The 10,153-nt window shown below is 34.7% G+C and overlaps 1 pseudogene; it reads left to right on the top strand.

Annotated features, from left to right (window-relative positions):
• The first annotated feature begins 6,460 nt into the window (after positions 1 to 6,460).
• Positions 6,461 to 9,164, top strand: LOC124847101 (uncharacterized; annotated as a pseudogene).
• Positions 9,165 to 10,153: the final 989 nt, after the last annotated feature.

Genomic DNA, 10,153 nt, shown 5'->3' with positions numbered 1-10,153 from the left:
AATCATAGAGAATCATAGAGAGTTTCTCTGCAATTCTCATATTTGTAAGAGAAAGAAGATGTTATTAGGACCGGTGATGTTCCTAATCGCACAGATCAACTTTGCAATGGCTCGCCGGAAAAGTTGAGCTCGCCGGAAAAGTTGAGCTTGTCGAAAAGACTGAAAAGTGGAAAATGGTGGGTTGCAATAGTGACGAGCTTGCGATGGTGAAGAGCAACGGTGATGAGACTACGTGACGGTAAGCAAAACTTAGAAGGAGAAATGAGTAATGGTGGCAAGAAGTTCTGGTGACCAAACATTGGAGGGTGGCACTACCGGTGGGAAGAAGTTGTACACTGAGATGGAGAGAAATGAGAAGGAGAAAAGAGTGTGATGTTTGCCACATATATTGGCACTGGAGGCGAAATTCGGGCTGGAAAATTCCTGTTCTTTTTACCGACGGCCACAAGCCTTCGGTAAATTCGTCGGTAACGTCGTTAAGTGGATAAAGAGCGAGTAAATTCCCACTCTTTTTATCGACGGTCCAAAGCCTTCGGTAAATCCGTCGGTAAGTGAGATACACATTAACGACGCCCAAAAGCCTTCGGCAAATTCGTCGGTAATGTGCATTTCACTTACCGATGGATTTACTGAAAGCTTTGGGTCGTCGGTAAAAAAATAAAAAAAATCGTCGGTAAATCCGTCGGAAATTAAAATATATCGACGGATATATATTCGTCGGTAAAAATCTGTCGGTAATATTAATAATTTTTGTAGTGAGTGTTGTCAGAATTTGAATATATAACACTTGTTTGTAGCAACTTGGTGCCCTCTTTCTTTACAACCCCCATCAGTTGAGGATTCAGTCTTCCTTGAGGTTGTCTCACTAGTTTAGCACCCCCTTAAAAAGTATTCTATGCATGCAAAAAGAAGGGCTAATACCAGGAATATCTAAAGTCCACCTTATTGCTTTCTTGAGGTCTCTAATAACCTGTAATAGTTGTTTTTCCTGCTCATCAGTAAGCAATGCAGATATAATAACAAGGAGTTTCCCATCCCTCTCAAGATAAGCATATTTCAAATGTGATGGTAAAGGTTTCAACTCCAAAATGGGTGGTTGTACCACAAATGGCAAAATTTTACTGCCTAAGGTAATCTCAGCCACCTCAATCAACATCACACTCGGACACCACAGAGGTATCATCTATTAATACCGTGTCCTCAATATCACCTGCTTTACAGTTTCCTTTTTCATCCAAAATTAGGCACAAAATATTTGAAAAAGAAAAATTGTTTACAACATCACTTGATAAGTCAATACAAAACAAAGAATGATCTTTAATCGGGTGCTTCCCAGCTTCCAACACGTTGAACCGCACCTTCTCGTCTCCTATCTCCATTGTCAATGATCCTGCATGCACATCTATCTTGGTTCATGCTGTCATCATGAAAGGTCTTCCCAAGATAATTATTGTTTGACTGATTCCTTCATCATCCTTCATGCCCAAGATATAGAAATCTGCAGGAAAAATTAACTTATCTATTGGGACAAGGACATCCTCAAGCACACCTGCAGGGTTAACTGTGCTATGGTTGGCCAGTTGAATGACCACACCAGTAGTCTTAAGAGGTCCCAAAAATAGAGAAGTAAACACTGATAAAGGCATTACATTTATGGAAGCCCCTAAATCTAGCATGGCATTGTCAAACTTTGAATTTCCAATAACACATGGAACAAAAAACATACCTGGATCCTTGCATTTTCGCGGTATTTCAATATGCTTCTTAATCAAGCTTGACATATTTCTTTCCAAATTCATAACCTCATTATCCCTAAAACGCCTTCTATTTGTGCAAATTTCTTTCAAAAACTTGGCGTATTTAGAGATTTTCTTAACAACATCTAGCAAGGGAATGTTGATCTCCACCTTTTTGAAAGTATTTAAGATCTCTTGGTCTAATTCCTCCATTTTTTTTGTTTCTCGATTTTAACCGATTTGGATATGGAGGAGGTGGAGAATAAGATGAAGAAGAATTTTTAGAAGAAGAGTTAGAGGATCCTAACCTGGATTTATCAGTGGTAGTCTCAAGTGATGGTTCACTTGGTCCTCCATTGTCATCAATTTGCGCTCCTTCTTTCTCCTTATTTTCATCTTTTTGGGCTCCTTCAGGGCCTTCTACTTGCTTACCCGTTCTCAAAGTAATAGCACTTACATTTTGCGGGTTGATCACTGTTTGTGCAGGTAGTTTATTTGACTCCTTAGCCTCTAATTTTTCGACCCTCTAAGTCAACTCTACAATTGATTTCTTGATTTCTGAATTTTGCTTAAGTATTGTTTTCATGAAATCTTGTAGTGACATTTCAGGTTGAGGTTGCTGCCTTTGTTGAGGTTGAACATAAGGTTGTATGTTCTGCTGATACCTATTGGAGGATGAATCATGATAATTCTGGTATGGTCTATTTCCTCCAAACATGTTTGCAGCAAAAGCTTGAGATGGGTTTTCCATAGTGGTTTCCACCAAGCTAGGACATTCATTAGTATAATGGTCAATTGAAATGCATATTCCACATTTCTTAGCAATTTGTGGAGTTGAGGTTTTAAACAAGCTTGCAATCTGATCGAGTTTGCTTTCTAGCTTATTTAATCTTTCATCTATCTTCTTCCCATCAACTACACCATTTTCAATTTCATGCACTCCCTTCAACAAAGTCACTAAATTTTCTCTTGTGTCATACTATTGATTGTCTACTGCCTTCCGTTCTATTAGATCTATACCATCTTCTGGTGACTTGTCTAAGAAAGATCCTCTGCTTGTAGCATCTGCCCATGACCTATCAGTAGGACTTAAACCTTCATAAAAGCTTAGAATAAAATCTTCCATTTGGAGTTGCGGGCATGAGGCACATAGTTTCTTGAATCTTTCCCAATACTCACTAAGATTCTCTTTATCCCTCTGTCTTATATCTTGAATTTCTCTTCGTATGGAAGATAATCTGGATGCAGGAAAATACTTTTCAAGAAAGAGTCTTTCAATAGTTTCCCAGTTTGTGATCCGTGTAAAGACATAGTATCACCAATCTTGAGCTGCTCCTTGAAGAGTAAAAGGAAAAGCTCTCATTTTAAGGCTCTCTATTGTGATTCTGTGAGATCTAAAGTTTTGACACAACATGTGAAGTTGTCTCAAGTGCTCGTGTGGATTCTCCCTTGATAACCCGTTGAACTTTGGTAAAGCATTTAACAGGTCAGGTCTCAACTCCCATTCCTCATTAGGGTATTCAATGTTACTTCGGATAGCTGTATTGTGGGAGGTGGCTAACTGTTTAATGGTTCTTTATGCCATATTGTTTGGGTTAGGATCAGGTAAAGGATTGGATGGTATGTTTGTGACAGGAGATAATGAAGGTGATATGGCTTCAAATGTAAGAAGTGTTCCCTCAGTAGAACACCCAAATTTCAAACTTTTCCGCAGCTTACGCAAGTTCCTTTCAACTTCCGGGTTAATTTGATAAAATTCTCGCGGGCTCTGGTCATGCACTACGCAATCTGCTTGAAGTTGTTTCTCTGTTCTTGACTTCTCTTTTTCTTTTGTTCTTGCTTTAGAGAAAGATTTCAAATAACATATAAGAGAGACTTTGTTTGGGTCCACTCCCAGGAAAGAGAGGTGCGTCACAATGGACAACTTAAGTACTAAGTCTTTCCTAGCCAGAGTGTATTCTAACTAGCCTCAAGTATTTCTCAAGAGAAATCCTTAATTAAAACAAGAACAAAGATTTTTTTTCTAAAATAAGAATGACTAAAGACTACAAAATAACTCAAACTAAATTAAATGTATGTGCGTAAGAAAACAAATAAAGATAAAAATAAAGGTAAAAAATAAAAATAAACAATAAGAATCAAAATATTCAAAATACTAACCGTACTCCCCGACAACATCTAGGGCTATTTTGCTGTAATTTCATTATGAATTCTGAGGTTAGATTGAGTTAATGCAATTTTTTATTTTGATTATTGATTTAAGTTGTTCTCTCTCTATGTCTTTCATCTCTTTATCAAATTAAAAGCAAAGATTTTTGCATCATAATGTGTTTGAATCTACATGCATATTGATTATATGAGTTCTAGGGTTTCTAGGTTTAATTGAGAATCTACTTTGATTTAATTTAGGAACTTTCATATGATTAAATAGTTTTTACTATCAATTGAGAATGTACTTTGATTGATTAGTACTAATTTCAACTATAATCAATTGAGAATTTACTTTGATTGATTAACTTTTAATTTGGTTAGGAGATTTAAGACTAGACATGATTAAACACAATAGGATTTGATTGAGAATGTACTTTGGTTGAATTCATTGTGAATAATCTAGAAAGCTTTTGCATTTGATTGAGAATTTACTTTCGTTAAATGCATGATCGCCCTCAAATTAATTAAGAATGTACTTTAATTAATTTGAAACTTAAATAATAATCAATTGAACAATTATCTGTGAATAACCGATGATGAATCTATCTTGGAAAAGCAGTGAAATTAGCCTATTTCATCATAACTGTTTTTAAGTTTCTTATTTGTTCTTTAAACATTGTCCAAACATTGCTTTTATTCTTGAGCATTGCATTGCATTCATAAGATTGAAATATGTAAAATACTAACCGTATTCCCCGGTAGCGACGCCAAATTTGATAAGCTGTCGTTGAAGCTATAAAATTAATACTACTTTTCAAGACAACTTCAGTATTGTCAAATAGTATTCAAGAAAGTAGATAGGGTTAAAGTAACTCTGAGTCGTCTCCCAATGAATATGGAATTGCCTTTCAATATTTCACCTTTTACATCTCTTTTAATTCCCAAAACCAACAATTCTAATCATCACAAATTCACTTAAAATCAACCATTTAAGCACAATTATCCCATCAAAAATTTGAATTTTAAAACATAAATGTGGGCATAAATATGCACTCATCACATACATTATGCCATTAAAATTATGCATTTGTGATAGTGGAAAAACTTATCCATGTAAGTTACCACATATAAGATTAGTCCGTCAACCATCTTTGGCCTAGGTAAAACCTCTAGACTAGAACCTCCTACACCTCTTACCATATCTTCCACCCTTCTCTACTTGAGATTAGATGGTTATTAGAATGACATGATAACCCGTATATTGAATCCATATATCAATACATACTCTAAATAAACATCACCATAGAATCTCCCCACGAAATTCGTGTAATTATGCTGACACACCATATTTACCATTAGAACAATTTTATGCATGGATAAAAACAATACACACTTAAACATGCCTTAAATACATCGTAATTTCATTTCAAACAACCATGGAATAAAAAAACTCAAACATGTATACTGGTGCTCAAAAATGGCACTGAAACCCTAAATATTTTACAAAAGATGGCACTCAGCACCATTTTTCTTGCAAAATGTCACGCTCAATGACACACATTTGTTGCTCAACGACCTGGAATTAAATTGTTTCATACTTGGAATGAAAAGTGGCGCTTAATACTACATCTTCCACCAAAGATGATGCTCAGTGATATTCATATCACTCAACACCATTTTTCTCACAAAATGTCATATTTAACGACACTCATCTGTCACTAAGCGACCTGAAATTAAATTATTCTAGACTTGTAATAGATTTATATCTTATATTATCTTTGTATTTTGTAACTGAAATATTATCTTCCCATTTTTTAAATAATTGATTTTTACTGACAAATAGTTATGGTCGATAATACATAATTTATTTTTGTAATATTAGATTATTCATTTTCTATAAGTATTTTTTTTTTACCCGAACAATTAATGCTAATAAATTATGACTCTAAGATGCGTTGTAAAATGTAAATCAAAGAATTAAATTATTTTTAAATAACCTAGGTTGATGTGGTTATAACCCCTCTTAGTTTTCAAAAATAATAGATTATAGAAGGGGTTTTTTATCGGCGTTTTCAAAAACCCCTCTTAGTTTCCAGTGGTTTCAAAAACCGCAGTAAAATTTTATTTAAAATATTTCAAATAATTTTTTCGACGATTTGATACACAAAACCGCATTTTCTTATTCAAAATATTTAGCATATGATTTTTTTCATTTCTCGCGCCTCTTCTTTTATCTTTCAATCCCTAATTTTTTCATTTGCGCACTTCTCTTTTCAAATTTCCATCCTTTTCTCCACGCAGGTTCACATTCCTTACTTCTCCGTTACGCAGGTTCACATTCCTTTCTCTCCACTATGCAGATTCCCCTAATCGTTATTCCACCAATCCTTATGCACGCGAATCAATGATTTCCACGCCCTGCCGCTACTAGCGATGTATGCGCAACCGTCGACCGTTCCCTCGCCGCCACGGCCAAAGGCCGAACTCGTTGGAGTAACGCGATTCTCGCAAATCTTTTTGGCCGGTAGAAGCGGAGGCACCACAGGAAGGCCAGGAAGACCCATGCTGGATTGATGAAGAAGAGGACGCCGAAGATTCGACGGACGGCGTTGCTGCTGCAGAAAAAAGTGTGCTCTCTCGAACGATTAATCCCTGGTTGCCGTAAGGTATCGTTCCCGAAGCTCCTAGAAGAAGCCGGTGATTATATCTCTGCCTTGGAGATGCAAGTGCCAGCCATGGCGGGTCTCGCCAACCTCCAAATCGGCAATCCCCCAAAGACGCTATCAAGCTCTTGAAGGTTTGCATTTTTCCTTTTAATTCCCCAATTCTACCTCTTCGCCACCTTTCAAAACCTCCTTATTTAATTTTACCATTTCCAATTCAGGACTTTCTTCTCTGTTATCTCTTCCTTATATTCGTTGCATTTTGTTTGAAAATAATAGAAAACCACACTCATGATTTTTCTTAATAGGCGATTCATCTGCTGGAATTTCCCTGTCGTAGGTCTATTGGAAAGAGTTATATGCCCAAACTAAATTGATGGGTTACCAACTGGATGATAATATGATTCTTTCCGTCAAGTAAAGATCTATTTTTTCTTACATGAGCTCATAACATATATATACACACACATATACGTCTATTTAATGATCATTATAATTGTTGTAAAGGCTCAAACAATAATAATTATTATGTTGTGTTTTTAATTTGGTTTTTGTCAGAGACTAGTGAAGTTGCTATAGAGAAACCAATTGAGGGATCTGTGAATTGAGGTGAGTTTGTTTGCATTATGATACTTTATTTCTTGTTATGCATTTCATATTTACATCCTAATTCCTACGCCTTTTGTTTCTTATTCAGATGTTGTCCTTGCGAGAGTTGCAAGGGAGAAGAGGTTGTCACTGATCAAAGCATGGGAAGAAAGTGAAAACTCAAAAGCAGAGAACAAGTAAGAACTTGCATAAGATATTGTTAATTTCCTTTTCAGCTCAAATAGAAACTGTAACTGGTATGATCTTTGGTTGTTTTTGGTACTGCACTTGCCATTGGAAAACAGTACTATAGTTGTGAAGTTTAAAAAAGATCTGTGAATATGGAGTTCTAATTATTTGTTTTGCCAAACTAGGTTGTTAGTTAACACCAAATGTTTGTATTATCTTATCATTACATGTAGTTATTTGAAGTCATTTAACGAGTTCTTTTAACTAATTTATATGAATTTGATGACCAGGACTTATAAAAACATTTCATCAATTTCAGCATGGGTGAACAGTAAGAAAGCTGCAACGGAGGCTGAATTGAGAAAGATTGAAGTAAGAGCTTGTTTTAATATTAGTATTAAGAAATTATTCTAGTAATTGTCTCAATATATTATATATCTTATATCATCTATGCTTGATCTAGAGTCATAATAATGATAATTTTGTCAGCTTAAATAATTTTGACGTACTCAATATATTATTGATATATGTATTGATTATTCAATAACTTTTCTTTTAATTGAGTTATTTAATAAAATATATTGTTTTAGTTTTTTTTTCATACGTACGACTCTTGTCTACATGTTTATTAGATTGAGTGTTGTCCTACAAAATGTGTTGTAGTTCCTGTTAACTGTGATGAGGTTGTATCACTTACTGAATCCCTCACCGCAAACCTAAGCCCAAAACATGGATTTGATCCTGTCTCCCGTTCGGAACATACTTGTGAGGTGCATGTTAAAGTAAGTTTGTTTTGACCCTTTTCAAGCATGCTTGTATCAACCATTTTCATTGTAAATTGACTCTCTATTACAACTTTGCCTTATAGGATGAAATAAATCCAGAAGATGAGGGAGTACACTTAGAAAATGTAGTTGGAACAAAAGAGGGAGGTGAAGAAATACCAAAAGAAAAACCTCAAAAGAAGAAACTACTAAGAACGGTCTTGGGTGCAGCTGTAGTTGGTTTGTTATTCATGATTTTGCACTTAAGGGTTGTGTTTGGCCCCTTTTTTGTGTTTTCCAGGTAGTGCTGGTTTAGTGAGTGCATTGATTTGACGTTTTGGTCTTTTGTTTGATAAGAGGAATGGCGGGGAAAAGGCTGCACAACCAAGTAGGGCATCTAATCATATAGGCAAAGTAAGTATGGCATCTAATCATATAGGCAAAGTAAGTATGGCATCTAATCATATAGGCAAAGTAAGTATGGCATCTAATCATATAGGCAAAGTAAGTATGGCATCTAATCATATAGGCCAAGTGAAGATTCAGAAAAAATCTGACAGGAAAGTAAAGAGAAGTACTAAAAAAGGGGTTTATCCAATGAAGGCTTTTTGTGTAGACATACATATAGCAAATATTTTCCTGTTGAAATCTAATTTAAGTTGTTTGCCAGACCATTTTGTGTGGGCTTATTGGAATCCCTCCATCCAACGGTGTGATTCGTCAATCTCCTTCTAGAAAAATATGAACTTGAATCAGCTGTACTAAAGTATGCAAGAAGCATATGATCAAATGTAGACTCCGTTAGCCTACCAAATTTCAAAGCGGTGGCCGTGTTTACATTATTCTAGACAGCTTACTTGTTTCTCTGCTTCTTATCCCAGTACATTAATATTTCCTTCCCAAGTTTTTTAAAGGAGCCCATCTTCAAGAATTGGATGTTGCATGAGGAGCGCATCTTCAAGACATTGTTTCTTTTTTAGTAATGTAATGAACATCTTAATCATATTTTTAGTATTTTAATTTAGTATTGAACATCTTTCTTTTTAATATAGAAATAATTAGTTCCACGAACATATTAATATATTGCACAATGTAGTTTATTTTATATATAATATTTAGTTTTAATTCATATTATTTGTTATCAGCGGTTTTGACAAAACCATCGTTGTTACAAGCGGTTTTGACAAAAATCCCGCCACTACCGGCGGTTTTGACAACCATTATCACAAAAGGCTTTTTATACTTGTTAAAAACAGACTTCTTATACCCTGCTCGAGTAGGTGTATAGTTGGGGTATAGAAAATTTTAGTTTTTTTTATGTCGATTCTAGAATAATTATAAAGTTTGCCACTTTTATACCTGTTGATGCTAGAATAGGTGTAAAAAGTCTTATTGTTTATACTTGCTGATGCTGGAACCGATATAAAAGTAAGCTTTTTTTTTATACCTAATCCAACTTTAACAGGTATAAAAGATATCATTTTTTTAAATATTTATTTTGTATGTGCTATTATCCTTATCCAAACCTCCATAAAATTCATTTTCAAAATATCGTTTGAATAATCAATAACAAGCAAAATAATCAATATTATTTTTATTATTAACACATCAAAATAGTTCCTCAATGTAATATTTACTTAACAAAGTTTCTAAATAATATTACATAACGAAATTACACATAAAATAGTTTCTCAACATTGAAATATTTAATCATCTATAAACGGTTAAAAGAAATGTAGATCATTCTTCTCAAACATCTTTTATGACATGTTGCTACATTGGAGACGTGTCATGCAATATCTACATAATGTCCAACTTGAAAATATAAACAATAGAGCCATGAAGATTTGAAGTAAATCCAGTATAATTGGCCAAAACACTGAATCTTCCTTACCATCTAGTTCAATGCCTTTGCTACAACCTATTGTGTGAACACAATACATTGCCCAAAGCAAGCCGAGCAAGCATATGTTGTCTGATGGTGAAAAAGAATAATTCAGAATTCACCTCAAAAGTTTTTAAGGATTTTCAATAGTTGACACAGCAGAATTAGTTCAACTAA

The sequence above is a fragment of the Vigna umbellata genome, chromosome 6 (assembly GCF_029865625.1).
Source record: "Vigna umbellata cultivar VRB3 chromosome 6, Vumbellata_1.0, whole genome shotgun sequence".
NCBI lineage: Eukaryota > Viridiplantae > Streptophyta > Magnoliopsida > Fabales > Fabaceae > Vigna > Vigna umbellata.
Note: the sequence above shows the minus strand (reverse complement) of the source record. Positions and strands in the feature narration are given on the sequence as shown.